This window comes from Carcharhinus amblyrhynchos, unplaced genomic scaffold (genome assembly GCF_965287045.1).
Source record: "Carcharhinus amblyrhynchos unplaced genomic scaffold, sCarAmb.v2.hapA scaffold_480, whole genome shotgun sequence".
Taxonomy (NCBI): Eukaryota; Metazoa; Chordata; class Chondrichthyes; order Carcharhiniformes; family Carcharhinidae; genus Carcharhinus; species Carcharhinus amblyrhynchos.
In genome coordinates, this window is record NW_027650220.1 from 54,580 (window position 1) to 72,500 (window position 17,921).

Sequence of the window (17,921 nt, forward strand, 5' to 3'; positions counted from 1 at the left end):
AGGGCCTCTTCCTGTTCTGTAATTTTCTTTGTTCTTTGTTGTTTTGTTCAGAGAGACAGAGAGAGAGAGAGACAGAGAGAGAAAGAGAGGAGAGAGAGAGAGGCAGGAAGAGAGAGAGAGCGCCAGAGAGAGAGAGTGCCAGAGACAGAGAGAGAGAGCGCCACAGAGAGAGAGAGAGCGCCAGAGAGAGAGTGCCAGAGAGAGAGAGAGAGAGCGCCAGAGAGAGAGAGAGAGAGAGAGAGCGCCAGAGAGAGAGCGCCAGAGACAGAGAGAGAGAGAGACAGAGAGAGAGCGCCAGAGAGAGACAGAGACAGAGACAGAGAGAGACAGAGAGAGAGCGCCAGAGAGAGACAGAGGCAGAGAGAGACAGAGACAGAGAGAGACAGAGAGAGAGAGAGAGCGACAGAAAGAGAGAGAGGAGAGAGAAAGAGGCAGAAAGAGAGAGAGAGAGACAGAGAGAGAGAGAGGCAGAAAGAGAGAGAGAGACAGAGACAGAGAGAGAGCGCCGGAGAGAGAGAGAGAGTGACAGAGCGAGAGAGAGCCAGAGAGAGTGAGAGACAGAGAGGGAGAGAGAGGCAGAAAGAGTGAGAGAGAGAGAAAGAGAGAGCGAGGGATATAAGTGGAAAGACAGATAAACAGAGAGTGAGTGTGGGAGTTGGACAGGTAGGGGGAGAGTCAGTGTGTGGATATGTGACTGGGGGAGGGGTTCAGTTGGGAATGTGGAATTTCAGTTTTAACGTTGCCCTGTTTTCTCTCTCTCTCCAGCGACACGATGTAAGGACATTGCTGGAGTTCTGAAGCAGATTGATGCGGGTGTTGGGATGGTGTTTGGAGTGAATCGCACTGGTGCTGTATACACCAGGCTGCGGGATTCCTGGATCCGCATCCCAGGATCTCTCAAACACGTCACTGTGGGCCCAGCAGGAATCTGGGGAGTGAACCACGAGAGAAAGATCTTCCGGATGGTCTCCGGAGCCTGGAGCCCCATTCTGAGTAAGTCTGGGATTTTTCACATCTTTCCAAAGGAATCACTGAGCGGAGAGTTTCCTGCTTAATAAAGGATTTAGGAATTAGAGACAGTGTTGGAATGTAGGGAATAGCTGGAGATAATAACCCTCTGACAGTGCGGTACTCCCTCAGTACTGACCCTCTGACAGTGCGGCACTCCCTCAGCACTGACCCTCTGACAGTGCGGCACTCCCTCAGTACTGACCCTCTGACAGTGCGGCACTCCCTCAGCACTGACCCTCTGACAGTGCGGCACTCCCTCAGTACTGACCCTCTGACAGTGTGGCACTCCCTCAGCACTGACCCTCTGACAGTGAGGCACTCCCTCAGCACTGACCCTCTGACAGTGCGGCACTCCCTCAGTACTGACCCTCTGACAGTGCGGCACTCTCTCAGCACTGACCCTCTGACAGTGCGGCACTCCCTCAGCACTGACCCTCTGACAGTGCGGCACTCCCTCAGCACTGACCCTCTGACAGTGCGGCACTCCCTCAGCACTGACCCTCTGACAGTGCGACACTCCCTCAGTACTGACCCTCTGACAGTGCGGCACTCCCTCAGCACTGACCCTCTGACAGTGCGGCATTCCCTCAGTACTGACCCTCTGACAGTGCGGCACTCCCTCAGTACTGACCCTCTGACAGTGCGGCACTCCCTCAGCACTGACCCTCTGACAGTGCGGCACTCCCTCAGTACTGACCCTCTGACAGTGCGGCACTCCCTCAGTACTGACCCTCTGACAGTGCGGCACTCCCTCAGTGCTGACCCTCTGACAGTGCGGCACTCCCTCAGTACTGACCCTCTGACAGTGTAGACAGGTTGTGGGGGAGTGGTTGTTTTGGGATGGGGTGTGTTGCGGTTGGGCTTGTTTATGAGGTTTTGAGGACTACGGATGCGGTGTAGGGGTAGGACGGGGATAGGGAGGGATTTGGGAATAGCTGGGGGGAGAGTGTGCGTTCCTGTGGACGAACTGAGGAGTGTGGAGGGTATGTGGGAATGGATGAGGTGTTATGGAGGGAGGGACAGGGCCTCGAGGATCTGCGGTGTTTACTGTAGCTGCGGGGGGTCGGGGGGGGATATGGGGGTGTTGGTGTGTGAGGGGCAATGGTGTGGTTTTGCGGAGAGAGTGTGACAGTTTCAGAGGGGGTGTACAGGGTGTGCTGGGCTGTTTGGGGGAGTCGGGGGTATAGAGAGGGTGTAGGGGAGGGTGGGGTTGTGTATTCAGGGGGCTAGGCTGTATGAGGGGGTGGGGGAGGGTACGGAGGTGATATGGGGGAGTTAGGTGGTTGCGGAGGGATATGGGGGAGTTGGGGGGTACAGAGGGGATATGGGGGAGTTGGGGGGTTACAGAGGGGATATGGGGGAGTTGGGGGGTACAGAGGGGATATGGGGGAGTTGGGGGGTACAGAGGGGATATGGGGGAGTTGGGGGGTACAGAGGGGATATGGGGGAGTTGGGGGGTACAGAGGGGATATGGGGGAGTTGGGGGGTACAGAGGGGATATGGGGGAGTTGGGGGGTACAGAGGGGATATGGGGGAGTTGGGGGGTACAGAGGGGATATGGGGGAGTTGAGGGGTACAGTGGGAATATGGGGAAGTTGGGGGGTACAGAGGGGATATGGGGGAGTTGGGGGGTACAGAGGGGATATGGGGAAGTTGAGGGGTACAGAGGGGATATGGGGGAGTTGAGGGGTACAGAGGGGATATGGGGGAGTTGGGACGTACAGAGGGGATATGGGGGAGCTGGGGGGTACAGAGGGGATATGGGGGAGTTGGGGGGTTACAGAGGGGATATGGGGAAGTTGAGGGGTACAGAGGGGATATGGGGGAGTTGGGGGGTACAGAGGGGATATGGGGGAGTTGGGGGGTACAGAGGGGATATGGGGAAGTTGAGGTGTACAGAGGGGATATGGGGGAGTTGAGGGGTACAGAGGGGATATGGGGGAGCTGGGGGGTACAGAGGGGATATGGGGGAGTTGGGACGTACAGAGGGGATATGGGGGAGTTGGGGGGTACGGAGGGGATATGGGGGAGTTGGGGGGGTTACAGAGGGGATATGGGGGAGTTGGGGGGTACAGAGGGGATATGGGGAAGTTGAGGTGTACAGAGGGGATATGGGGGAGTTGGGGGGTTACAGAGGGGGTATGGGGGAGTTGGGGGGTACAGAGGGGATATGGGGGAGTTGGGGGGTACAGAGGGGATATGGGGAAGTTGAGGTGTACAGAGGGGATATGGGGGAGTTGGGGAGTACAGAGGGGATATGGGGGAGTTGGGGGGTACAGAGGGGATATGGGGGAGTTGGGGGGTTACAGAGGGGATATGGGGGAGTTGGGGGGTTACAGAGGGGATATGGGTAAGTTGAGGGGTACAGAGGGGATATGGGGGAGTTGGGGGGTTACAGAGGGGATATGGGGGAGTTGGGGGGTGCAGAGGGGATATGGGGAAGTTGAGGTGTACAGAGGGGATATGGGGGAGTTGGGGAGTACAGAGGGGATATGGGGGAGTTGGGGGGTACAGAGGGGATATGGGGGAGTTGGGGGGTTACAGAGGGGATATGGAGGAGTTGGGGGTTACAGAGGGGATATGGGGGAGTTGGGGGTTACAGAGGGGATATGGGGGAGTTGGGATGTACAGAGGGGATATGGGGGAGTTGGGGGGTACAGAGGGGATATGGGGGAGTTGGGGGGTACAGAGGGGATATGGGGGAGTTGGGGGGTTACAGAGGGGATATGGGGAAGTTGAGGGGTACAGAGGGGATATGGGGGAGTTGGGGGGGTACAGAGGGGATATGGGGGAGTTGAGGGGTACAAAGAACAAAGAACAACACAGCACAGGAAACAGGCCCTTCGGCCCAACGAGCCCGCGCCGCCGTCCCATTGTCTCAGTGACCTATTCATGATTTTAGTCTAGGCCTAACGTGCGAGGATCAGGGAGGTCCAATTTGGGGACAATTTGTTACCCAATCAATCAGCCTAAAAGCACATCTTTGGGATGTGGGAGGAAACCGGAGCACCCGGAGGAAACCCACGCAACCACGGGGAGAACGTGCAAACTCCCACAGACACAGGCCCAAATCCATGTGTCCGCACAGCAACAGAGATAGTCTCTGAGCTGTCATGTTGCCCTTGAGATGGTCCAGTTTAAGCACACTAACGACATGAAGCAATAGGCAACTCCCGAAGCAACATCCAAGAGCAGCCCACTACAACCTGCCGCCTGCATGCCCCTTGCTGGTCAACAAGGTGGACTTAAATGCCTGTGGAGACAAAAAATTCATTATTAAACAGGCAAAGACTGTAACATCCCTGAGGCAAAACGTATTCCCAAGCCTACAATGTTTAGTAAGGCCTGCTATATCCCCCTATATGTAGCCCGCTCATGTGGCTGTCTAAGTGACTCTTAAACAACCCTAGCGTGCCTGCTTCCACCACCTTACTCGGTAGTGCATTCCACACCCCCACTACCCTTTGCGTGAAAAACTGCCCTCTAATATTTGTCTTATACCTAGCCCCCCTCACCCTAAGCCCGTGACCCCTCGTTCTATCCATTTCTAATAGCGGAAAAAGCTTACCACCATTTACTCTATCTATCCCCTTCATAATCTTATAAACCTCTATTAGATCCCCCCTCAGCCTACGTCTCTCAAGGGAAAACAGCCCAAGTTCATTCAATCTTTCCTCGTAAGACAGCCCTTCCATACCAGGCAGCATCCTGGTAAATCTCCTCTGCACTCTCTCCAGGATCTCTACATCCTTCCGGTAGTACGGCGACCAGAACTGGACGCAGTACTCCAAGTGAGGCCTAACCAACGTTCTATACAACTGCAACATCAGACTCCTACTCTTATATTCTATACCCCTTCCTATGAAGGCTAACATACCATACGCTTTCCTCATCACATTCTGCACCTGCACCGACACCTTCAGGGACTTGTGCACTTGCACCCCCAGGTCTCTCTGCGTATCTATACTCCGGATAGTTCTACCTTTTATCGTATAACTCCCCTCCACATTATTCCGGCCAAAGTGCATCACCTCGCATTTCTCCGGATTAAATTCCATTTGCCATCTATCTGCCCAATCTACCAGCCTGTCTATGTCCTGTTGCATTGCCAGGCACTGCTCCTCAGTACCTGCCAATCCAACCATCTTAGTGTCATCAGCAAATTTGCTGATCACACCACCTACCCCCTCTTCCAAGTCATTAATATATACCACAAATAGAAGAGGTCCTAGTACCGAGCCCTGCGGCACACCACTGGTGACAGACCTCCAATTGGAAAAGGAGCCTTCCACTACTACCCGCTGTCTCCTCCTCCCAAGCCAGTTCTCCACCCATCTACATACCTGGCCTTGTATCCCATGAGCCTTCACCTTTTCTATCAGCCTACCATGAGGGACCTTGTCAAACGCCTTACTGAAATCCATATAGACAACATCAACGGCTTGTCCTTCGTCAACCGTTTTTGTCACCTCTTCAAAAAATTCCACTAGATTCGTAAGGCACGACCTCCCTGTAACGAAGCCATGCTGCGTATCCCTGATCAGATTGCAGCGCTCCAGATGTTCATACATCCTATCCTTGAGGATCCTCTCCATTAGCTTGCCTATAACTGAAGTCAAGCTCACCGGCCTATAATTCCCTGGGTTATCCCTCTGACCCTTTTTAAACAACGGTACTACATTTGCAATCCGCCAATCCTCTGGGACCTCACCTGTGTCCAAAGAAGAGACAAAGATTTGCGTCAGAGGCCCAGCAATTTCATCCCTCACCTCCCTTAGCAGCCTGGGATAGATGCCATCAGGCCCCGGAGATTTATCCGTCTTTATACTGTCTAAAAGTCCCAACACCTCTTCCCTCGTGATGACTATTTCCCTCAACGGATCCTCAAACTCCTCAAGCACAGCACCAGACATCAGGCCCCTCTCCTGCGTGAATACCGACGCAAAGTATTCATTCAGGATCTCCCCCATTCCCCCAGGCTCCAAGCATAGTACCCCTCCTCTGTCCCTGAGAGGACCAATCTTCCCTCTAACCATCCTTTTATCTCTAACATAGGAGTAAAATGCCTTAGGATTTTCTTTAATCCTACCCGCCAAAGCCATTTCATGGCCCCTTTTTGCCTTTCTGATGCCCCTTTTAAGTTCTCTCCTACATTCTCTGTATTCTTCTAACGCTATCTCTGTCCTCAAATGCCTAGATCTAATGTACGCCTCCCTCTTCCTCCTGACCAGGTCCTCAATATCCCTAGTTACCCACGGCTCTCTAATCCTACCCTTCCCATCCTTCCTCTTGACCGGCACATGTCTTTCCTGCAAAGATTTTAGTTTTCCCTTGAGAGACTCCCACATACCCAGCGTCGACCTGCCATCAAACAGCTTACCCCAGTCCGTATCTTTAAGATCCTGCCTAATCCGGTTGTATCTAGCCCTCCCCCAGTTTAACACCCTCCCCTTAGGACAGGCTTCATCTTTATCCATTAATATCTTAAACCAGACAGAGTTGTGGTCACTATTAGCCACATGCTCTCCTACTACAACGTCAACCACCTGCCCAGGCTCATTCCCCAGAACCAAGTCCAGTATAGCCCCCTCTCTGGTCGGGCTATCCACATACTGCTCCAGGGATCCTTCCATTACACACTGTACAAATTCCTCCCCGTCAGCACCCTCTGATCTCGGCACCTTCCAATCTACCCCGGGGAGATTAAAATCTCCCACTACCACCACCCTATTCTTCCTGCACTTATCTAGAATGTCCCTGCTTATCCCTTCTTCCACAGCCCTCGGGCTGTTGGGCGGTCTGTAGTACACACCCAACATAGTAACATCTCCCTTCCTATTCCTCAACTCCACCCATAGCGACTCGATTCCTATATCCTCTATACCTCCCTCCCTCTGCACTGCTATGATGCAATCCTTAACTAACAACGCCACTCCCCCACCTCTCAGCGACCCACCCCTATCACGCCTGAAGCACTTATACCCGGGAACATTCAACTGCCAGTCCTGCCCTTCCTTTAACCAAGTCTCTGTCACTGCCACCACTTCCAACTTCCTTTCGAACATTATTGCCTTCAGTTCATCTGTTTTGCCAGTCACACTCCTAGCATTGAAACACATGCACCGAAGACCCTCAGAAACAATCCGATCCTTCTTCCTACAGAGGGGTACAGAGGGGATATGGGGGAGTTGGGGGGTTACAGAGGGGATATGGGGGAGTTGGGGGGTACAGAGGGGATATGGGGGAGTTGGGGGGTACAGAGGGGATATGGGGGAGTTGGGGGGTTACAGAGGGGATATGGGGGAGTTGGGGGGTTACAGAGGGGATATGGGGGAGTTGGGGGGTACAGAGGGGATATGGGGGAGTTGGGGGGTACAGAGGGGATATGGGGGAGTTGGGGGGTACAGAGGGGATATGGGGGAGTTGGGGGGTACAGAGGGGATATGGGGGAGTTGAGGGGTACAGAGGGGATATGGGGGAGTTGGGGGGTTACAGAGGGGATATGGGGGAGTTGGGGGGTACAGAGGGGATATGGGGGAGTTGAGGGGTACAGAGGGGATATGGGGGAGCTGGGGGGTACAGAGGGGATATGGGGGAGTTGGGGGGTACAGAGGGGATATGGGGGAGTTGAGGGGTACAGAGGGGATATGGGGGAGCTGGGGGGTACAAAGGGGATATGGGGGAGTTGGGACGTACAGAGGGGATATGGGGGAGTTGGGACGTACAGAGGGGATATGGGGGAGTTGAGGGGTACAGAGGGGATATGGGGGAGTTGGGGGGTACAGAGGGGATATGGGGGAGTTGGGGGGTACAGAGGGGATATGGGGGAGTTGGGGGGTACAGAGGGGATATGGGGGAGTCGGGGGGGTACAGAGGGGATATGGGGGAGTCGGGGGGGTACAGAGGGGATATGGGGGAGTCGGGGGGGTACAGAGGGGATATGGGGGAGTCGGTGGGGGTACAGAGGGGATATGGGGGAGTCGGGGGGGGTACAGAGGGGATATGGGGGAGTCGGTGGGGGTATGGAGGGGATATGGGGGAGTTGGGGGGTACAGAGGGGTTGTGGGGGTGTGCAGGGGGTGCTGCACTGTATGGTGGAGTCAGAGGGTCCAGATGGGATATCGGGGAATCAGGGTTGTGGAGGGGATATGGGGTATTCGGGGTGTACGGAGGGATATGGGAGTCGGGGGGGGGGATATGAAGGGAAATGGGGGAGTCGCGGAGTACGGAGGGAATATGGGGGAGTTGGTGGGTATGGAGGGGATTTGGGGTGTTGGGGGGGGAATACAGAGGGGATATGGGGGGATCAGGGGTATGGAGGGGATGTGGGGGAGTTGGGGGGATACAGAGGGGTTATGGGGAAGTTCAGGGGGGTACGGAGCAGATGTGGGAGAGTCGGGGGTTGCAGAATGACTATGGGGGAGTCGGGGGATATCGAGGAGGTATGGGGCAGTTGTCAGTGAACAGAGGGGATATGGGGGAGTCGAGGTGTACGGGGATATGCGGGTGTCTGGGGGTATACAGGGAGATATGGGGGAGTCGGGGGGGGTACAGGGGGGATATGGGGGAGTCGGGATGTACGGGGGATATGCGGGTATTAGGGTTTTAGGGGGATATGGGGGAGTTGGGGTGTACGGGGGATATGGGGGAGTTGGGGTGTATGGGGGGATATGGGGGTGTCGGGGGGTATGGGGGATATGGGGGCATTGGGGTTTTAGGGGGATATGGGGGAACCAGGTGTACGGGGGGGGATATGGGGGAGTCTGGGGGGGTACGGGGTAAATGGGGTATCAGGGTATGGGGGATATGGGGGAGTCAGGGTGTATGGGGGATATGGGGGGGATATGGAGGAGTCGGGGTGTGTGGGGATATGGGGGTATTGGGGGGTATGGGCGGATATGGGGGTGTGAGGGTGTACAGGGGGCACATGGAGGAGTCAGGGTATATGGGGGGATATGGGGAGTCGGGGAGAGTACAGGGGGACATGGGGGTATCGGGGGTATGGGGAGATATGGGGGAGTTAGGGGGGGTACGGGGGATATGGGGATATCGGGGGGTACAGGGAGATATGGGGGAGTCGGGGGGTACGGGGGGTATATGGGAGAGTCGGGAGGGTACGGGGGAATATGGCGGAGTCAGGGGGGGTACGGGGGGATATGGGGGAATCGGGGGGGTACGGGGGGACATGGGGGGATATGGGGGAGTCGGGGGTGTACGGGGGGGATATGGGGAAGTCGGGGGGGTACGGGGGGGATATGGGGGAGTCGGGGGGGTACGGGGGGGATATGGGGGAGCCGGGGGGGGATACGGGGGGATATGGGGGTATCGGGGGGTACGGGGGGATATGGGGGTATCGGGGGGTACGGGGGGGTATATGGGGGAGTCGGGGGGTACGGGGGGATATGGGGGTATCGGGGGGTATGGGGGGATATGGGGGTATCAGGGGGTACGGGGGGATATGGGGGGATATGGGGGAGTCGGGGGGACATGGGGGTATCGGGGGGTACGGGGGGGATATGGGGGAGTCGGGGGGGTATGGGGGGATATGGGGGTATCGGGGGGTATGGGAGGATATGGGGGTATCGGGGGTACGGGGGGATATGGGGGAGTCGGGGGGTACGGGGGGGACATGGGGGGATATGGGGGAGTCGGGGGGACATGGGGGTATCGGGGGGTACGGGGGGGATATGGGGGAGTCGGGGGGGGTATGGGGGGATATGGGGGTATCGGGGGGTACGGGGGGATATGGGGGTATCGGGGGGTACGGGGGGGATATGGGGGAGTCGGGGGGGTATGGGGGGATATGGGGGATATGGGGGAGACGGGGGGGGTACGGGGGGGACATGGGGGGATATGGGGGTATCGGGGGGGACATGGGGGGATATGGGGGAGTCGGGGGGTACGGGGGGACATGGGGGGATATGGGGGAGTCGGGGGGTACGGGGGGACATGGGGGGATATGGGGGTACGGGGGGGGATATGGGGGTATTGGGGGGTACGGGGGGACATGGGGGGATATGGGGGTAGCGGGGGGTATGGGGGGGGACATGGGGGGATATGGGGGTATTGGGGGGTACGGGGGGACATGGGGGTAGTGGGGGGTCCGCTCGGGTACAGACGGTGAGCGCAGTGTTATCAGACGGAAGCTAACTCCACTCTCCCCTCCCCCCCCCGCAGACGGTGAACTGATCCAGCTGGACGCGGGCGGTGAGCGAATCCTGGCCGGCGTTGACCAGTTCGGATCCACTTTCTGCATCAACAGCCCAGACCTGGCCTCAGCCGCCAACAACCACTCGGCAGCTTTCCACAGTATCGGCAGCCGGATCCGCTACTACTCCTGTGGGCCCCTGGGCTGCTGGGGGGTCACCCTGGCCAAGGACGTCTACTATCGCCTCAACGTCAAGCCATCCTCCTGCATCGGCACCAGCTGGACCCGCGTCTTCGGAAAGTTCCAGAACATCGAGGTGGGCAGCGACGGACGGGTCTTTGGGATCAGTGTTACCAAGCAACTGTACATGAGGTAAGTGCCCTTCCTGTGCCTCCTGTGAAGTTTGGGACCTCGGGGAGGTGGGGGGCGTATCTAGGCCTCAGGCCTGACAATGTTAGTCACCGCGTCACAGGCCTCCTGTTTCGCCCAGAAAGAGACAGCACCTCTGACCAGATTCCCGGGCTAAATCACTGCACTTGAGAATGGACCTTCAACCCACAATCTTCTGCCTTCACTCACGTAAGGACCAGGGATCTGAAAATGCGGAAAATAGCAGCAGGAGTAGGCCATTCTGCCCCTCAATACTGTCCCCCCATTCAATACAAAATGGCTGATCTCATTTGGGCCTCATCTCCATTAACCCTCCATCCCTTTCCATCTCCTCCTCACATTTCTTTAATGTTCTGGGCTCTACCCCATTCTGGGATGGAGAATTCCACACGTTCATGACCCTCTGAGTGAAATAAGTTCATTTCTGCTCGAAATTTTTTTTATTCATTCGTGGGACACGGGCGTGGCTGATTGGCCAGATTCTATTGCCCATCCCTAGTTGCCCTTGGAGGGCAGTTGAGAGTCAACCACATTGGCTGTGTCTCTGGAGTCACAAGTAGGCCAGACCGGGGTAAGGATGGCAGATTTCCTTCCCTAAAGGACATTCGTGAACCAGATGGGTTTTTCTGTCAATGGTTTCATGGTCATCAGTAGATTCTTAATTCCAGATATTTTTTATTGAATTCAAATTCCGCATCTGCTGAGGCAGGATTCGAACCTGTTTAATAGAATCACAGAGGTTTACAGCATGGAAACAGGCCCTTCGGCCTAACTTATCCTGGCCTTTTTTATTAACCACCAAGCTAGCCCCAGTTGCCTGCATTTGGCCCTTATCCCTCTAGACCCATCGTACCATGTAACTGTCTAAATGCTTTTTAAAAGACAAAATTGTACCCGCCTCTACTACTACCTCTGGCAGCTTGTTCCAGACACTCACCACCCTCTGTGTGAAAAAATTGCCCCTCCGAACTCTTTTGCATCTCTCCCCTCTCACCTTAAATCTATGTCCTCTAGTTTTAGACTCCCCTACCTTTGAGAAAAGATGTTGACTACCTATCTTATCTATGTCCCTCACTATTTTATAGATCTCTACAAGTTCGCCCCTAAGTCCAGAGAAAAAAGTCCCAGGCTATCCAGCCTCTCCTTATAACTCAAACCATCAAGTCCCGGCAGCATCCGAGTAAATCTTTTCTGCACTCTTTCTGGTTTAATAATATCCTTTCTGTAATAGGGTGACCAGAACTGTACACAGTATTCCAAGTGTGGCCTTACCAATGTCTTGTACAACTTCAACAAGACATCCCAACTCCTGTATTCAATGTTCTGACCGATGAAACCAAGCATGCTGAATGCCTTCTTCACCGCTCTGTCCACCTGTGACTCCACTTTCAAGGATTATTGAACTTGTGCCTCTAGATCTCTGTAACTCTCCCCAACGCCCTACCATTAACTGAGTAAGTCCTGCCCTGGTTCAATCTACCAAAATGCATCACCTCGCACCTATTTCCCCAGAACATGAGCTGAGTTGCTAGTTGAATAGTCTAGTGATAATATCACGAAACCATCTCTCCCCCAATATACCACCCTTTAACCTAAACTAGGCCTCTTAGTCTCGAATGTCCAAATAGGGAAAACACTCTCTCCGTGGTGAATTCCATAGTGAGAATTCCTGTGTTCCTTTTATTACCTGTGACCAGTCATCTTCTCCATAAAAGGCATGTTTTTTTCTTAATCTCAGAGTGTGGGACCCGATTAGGTAATTCCAGCAGCAAGCTTTTGTGAGTTTAAAAACTAATTTATTCTCATGTAAAGCAAAGCGCTCTCAGCAATCAGGTGCCCTGTAGGGGCTGGAGGAGGTTACAGAGATAGGGAGGAGTGTAGGGGCTGGAGGAGGTTACAGAGATAGGGAGGAGTGTAGGGGCTGGAGGAGGTTACAGAGATAGGGAGGAGTGTAGGGGCTGGAGGAGGTTACAGAGATAGGGAGGGGTGTAGGGGCTGGAGGAGGTTACAGAGATAGGGAGGGGTGTAGGGGCTGGAGGAGGTTACAGAGATAGGGAGGGGTGTAGGGGCTGGAGGAGGTTACAGAGATAGGGAGGGGTGTCGGGGCTGGAGGAGGTTACAGAGATAGGGAGGGGTGTCGGGGCTGGAGGAGGTTACAGAGATAGGGAGGGGTGTCGGGGCTGGAGGAGGTTACAGAGATAGGGAGGGGTGTCGGGGCTGGAGGAGGTTACAGAGATAGGGAGGGGTGTCGGGACAGGAAGAGGATTTGGGGAGTGATGGACTGTTGGAACTATGCCAGACTCTCACTCTTTTCTTTCTCCCACTACAGGAAGGGAATCACCACCGACCGTCCTACTGGCTGGGGTTGGACCAAGATACAGATCGGAAACCTCCGGTTTAACCACGCTTCCTGGGACCTGGGGCATCTCTGGCTGGTGCGCATCGATGGGAGGATAGTCAAATGCTCAAGTGAAGACATCGATTGACTGCGTGGACGTCCTGAACAAACCCAATATCGCCCGCAACACAGATCTAACCTCTGTGGCCCCCCCATAGCAGCCAATCTCTCTGCCTCAGTGGAAATTCGTGATTTGTTTGGTAACTCTAACCAATAAAAATGAGCCTTAAGTACTGATGGAACTCAACACTGCGTTGCTCGCACAGTATGGTGACATAGGGGGCTACGGACACTGACAAGAAGTGTGTCGACTGGGGCAGTCTTCTGTAGACTTGAGCTGACAGAATTGTCTCCTGAAAACTCAACAATACTCTCCGGCCTGAAGTCCTACCTCCCACTCGTGAGAGACTAGGAGAATTTGAAAACAGGCTAAGAGACAATTCAGTGGAGTTTATTTAACGATAAGATTATAATGAATGAAAAAGTTCATGTTCTCTGGATGGGGGTGTGGATGGGAAGGGTTATTTATTCAAAGTCAAATTATAGAGTGTGCTGGGAGTGATATTAGGAGGTTTTTTTCCCCTTGCATTGTGAGTTGTTGTAAAATAGAGGAAATGGTTCAACCTTTCAGGAAAACTGGATTAATGTTTTGAGCAGGGTTAGGGGGAAAGGGTGAGGCAGCAAAATTCATTTGGAACTATTCGAGTGGGGAACTGGTACTGACAAAATGGTACCCACCTCATAGAATGTTTCTCCTACAGCTGTATTTGTGTGTCCGATACAATTTCAGAATGACTCAAGGACACATTTGAATCTGCGATATAGTTTCTTTTTGAAATGTCACTGATGGAATATAGGAAAGGCAGAATCAATAAAGGCATGGCAAGATTTCATCAAATACAATGTGACAATCATCAGCTAACAAAATGTTTCAGTGATATTGGAAAAATATGAGGAGAACTGCCTCACATACATTATACATCAATTAAATACTACCCAATAGTTCCAATCCGGCACACTGTCAATTCAAGTCAGTTCAAATTCAGACATCTGCTTGGCAGTTAACTGCTCCCTGGTGCATTCTCAATGATGTTCACTTGAAAACTTTCCAATACAGGTACAGCATGGCATTAGATACAGAGTAAAGTTCATTCTACACTGTCCCCATCAAACACTCCCAGGACAGGTACAGCACGGGGTTAGATACAGAGTAAAGCTCCCTCTACACTGTCCCCCCATCAAACACTCCCAGGACAGGTACAGCACGGGGTTAGATACAGAGTAAAGCTCCCTCTACACTGTCCCCCCATCAAACACTCCCAGGACAGGTACAGCACGGGGATAGATACAGAGTAAAGCTCCCTCTACACTGTCCCCATCAAACACTCCCAGGACAGGTACAGCATGGGGTTAGATACAGAGTAAAGCTCCCTCTACACTGTCCCCCCATCAAACACTCCCAGGACAGGTACAGCACGGGGTTAGATACAGAGTAAAGCTGCCTCTACACTGTCCCCCCATCAAACACTCCCAGGACAGGTACAGCATGGGGTTAGATACAGAGTAAAGCTGCCTCTACACTGTCCCCATCAAACACTCCCAGGACAGGTACAGCATGGGGTTAGATACAGAGTAAAGCTCCCTCTACACTGTCCCCCCATCAAACACTCCCAGGACAGGTACAGCACAGGGTTAGATACAGAGTAAAGCTCCCTCTACACTGTCCCCCCATCAAACACTCCCAGGACAGGTACAGCACGGGGTTAGATACAGAGTAAAGCTCCCTCTACACTGTCCCCCATCAAACACTCCCAGGACAGGTACAGCACGGGGTTAGATACAGAGTAAAGCTCCCTCTACACTGTCCCCATCAAACACTCCCAGGACAGGTACAGCACGGGGTTAGATACAGAGTAAAGCTCCCTCTGCACTGTCCCCATCAAACACTGTAAGGAGTCTTGCAGGTTAAAGTCCAATGGGTTTATTTGGTAGCAAAAGCCACCAGCTTTCGGAGCATTACTCCTTCTTCAGGTGAGTGGGAATTCTGTTCACAAACAGGGCGCGTAAAGACACAAACTCAATTTACAAAATAATGTTTGGAATGTGATTCTGTACAGGTAATCAAGTCTTAAAGGTACAGACAATGTGAATGGAGAGAGGGTTAAGCACAGTTTAAAGAGATGTGTATTGTCTCCAGACAGTACAGTAAGTGAGGTTTTGCAAACCCAGGCAAGTCACGGGGGTTACAGATAGTGCGACATGAACCCAAGATCCCTGTTGAGACCGTCCTCATGTGTGCGGAACTTGGCTATCAGTCTCTGTTCAGCGGCTCTGCGCTGTCGTGTGTCGTGAAGGCCACCTTGGAGAATGCTTACCCGAAGATCAGAGGCTGAATGCCCGTGACCATTGAAGTGTTCGCCAACAGGAAGGGAACAGTCTTGCCTGGTGATTGTCGAGCGATGTTCATTCATCCGTTGTCATAGCGTCTGCATGGTCTCCCCAATGTACCAACCCTCAGGACATCCTTTCCTGCAGCATATCAGGTAGACAATGTTGGCCAAGTTCCAAGAATATTTACCGTGTACCTGGTGGATGGTATTCTCACGTGAGATGATGGCATCCGTGTCGATGATCCGACATGTCTTGCAGAGGTTGCTGTGGCAGGGTTATGTGTTGTGGTCACTGTTCTCCTGAAGGCTGGGTAGTTTGCTGTGGACAATGGTCTGTTTGAGGTTGTGTGGTTGTTTGAAGGCAAGAAGTGGGGGTGTGGGGATGGCCCTGGCGAGATGTTCGTCTTCATCAATGATATGTTGAAGACTCTGGAGAAGATGTCGTAGCTTCTCCGCTCCGGGGAAGTCCTGGGTGACGAAGGGTACTCTGTCCACTGTGTCCTGTGTTTGTCTTCTGAGGAGATCGGAACAGTTTTTCGCTGTGGCGCATCGGAACTGTCGATCGATGAGCTGAGAACCATATCACTGTTCTAATGAGGGCATCTTTCAGTGTCTGGAGGTGTTGCGATCCTCCACATCTGAGCAGATCCTGTGTATACGGAGGGCTTGGCCGTAGGGGATGGATTATTTAATGCGTTTAGGGTGGAAGCTGGAGAAGTGGAGAATCGTCAGGTTATCTGTGGGCTTGTGGTACAGTGAGGTGACTGTCCTTAATGGAGATGTGTGTGTCCAAGAATGCAACCGATTCCGGAGAGTAGTCCATGGTGAGTCTGATGGTGGGGTGGGACTTGTTGGTATCATCATATAGTTGTTTCAATCTGTCCAGTTGTCTCACCCAGGCTCTCTCCCCGTAACCACACATATTTACCCCGCTAATCCCACAATTCAGCATGACTAATCCAACCAACCCGCACACCTTTGGGCTGAGGGAGGGAACCAGAGCACCTGGAGGAAACCCACGCAGACACGGGGAGAATGTGCAGACTCCACACTGAGAGTGACCCAAGCCAGGAATCGAACCTGGCTCCCTGGCGCTGTGAGGCAGCAGTGCTAAGCACTGTGCCACCGTGAGTTTATAAACCTCTCCACACTGCAGTAACCCTCCTGTCTCACTGGGGAGAATCTATTCACAGGCACTGTGGCATGGGCAGTGCTGAACTCAGTTGTGAATGCACTGGTAGAATGGCAGTGTATGGTTATTGTGGGATGGATTAGGTGACAATAATTAATATGTTCCAACAATATTAATCCTGTTTAAACAGGAACTAAACTCACTTTTATTACTGTCTTAATTTATCTAACTCCTGGTTCTGATCTGATTGGATAAATTTCAAATGGACTCATCCTGTCCCAAATCCTCTGACAGTGCGGCACTCCCTCAGCACTGACCCTCTGACAGTGCGGCACTCCCTCAGCACTGACCCACTGACAGTGCGGCACTCCCTCAGCACTGACCCACTGACAGTGCGGCACTCCCTCAGCACTGACCCTCTGACAGTGCGGCACTCCCTCAGCACTGACCCTCTGACAGTGCGGCACTCCCTCAGCACTGACCCACTGACAGTGCGGCACTCCCTCAGCACTGACCCACTGACAGTGCGGCACTCCCTCAGTACTGACCCTCTGACAGTGCGGCGGCACTCCCTCAGTACTGACCCTCTGACAGTGCGGCACTCCCTCAGCACTGACCCTCTGACAGTGCGGCACACCCTCAGCACTGACCCTCTGACAGTGCGGCACTCCCTCAGCACTGACCCTCTGACAGTGCGGCACTCCCTCAGTACTGACCCTCTGACAGTGCGGCACTCCCTCAGTACTGACCCTCTGACAGTGCGGCACTCCCTCAGCACTAACCCTCTGACAGTGCGGCACTCCCTCAGTACTGACCCTCTGACAGTGCGGCACTCCCTCAGTACTGACCCTCTGACAGTGCAGCACTCCCTCAGCACTGACTCTCTGACAGTGCGGCACTCCCTCAGCACTGACCCTCTGACAGTGCGACACTCCCTCAGTACTGACCCACTGACAGTGCGGTACTCCCTCAGTACTGGCCCTCTGACAGTGCGGCACTCCCTCAGCACTGACCCTCTGACAGTGCGGCACTCCCTAAGTACTGACCCTCTGACAGTGCGGTACTCCCTCAGTACTGACCCTCTGACAGTGCGGCACTCCCTCAGCACTGACCCACTGACAGTGCGGCACTCCCTCAGCACTGACCCTCTGACAGTGCGGCACTCCCTCAGTACTGACCCTCTGACAGTGCGGCACTCCCTCAGCACTAACCCTCTGACAGTGCGGCACTCCCTCAGTACTGACCCTCTGACAGTGCGGCACTCCCTCAGTACTGACCCTCTGACAGTGCAGCACTCCCTCAGCACTGACTCTCTGACAGTGCGGCACTCCCTCAGCACTGACCCTCTGACAGTGCGACACTCCCTCAGTACTGACCCACTGACAGTGCGGTACTCCCTCAGTACTGACCCTCTGACAGTGCGGCACTCCCTCAGCACTGACCCTCTGACAG

At 53.9% G+C, this 17,921-nt stretch overlaps 1 pseudogene across 1 annotated transcript; it reads left to right on the forward strand.

Annotated features, from left to right (window-relative positions):
* Positions 1-749: 749 nt before the first annotated feature.
* LOC145339466 (fish-egg lectin pseudogene) lies at positions 750-13,775 on the forward strand (annotated as a pseudogene). Its single transcript, XR_013886028.1, has 3 exons — positions 750-993; positions 10,189-10,531; positions 12,879-13,775. The product of XR_013886028.1 is annotated as a fish-egg lectin pseudogene (transcript).
* Positions 13,776-17,921: the final 4,146 nt, after the last annotated feature.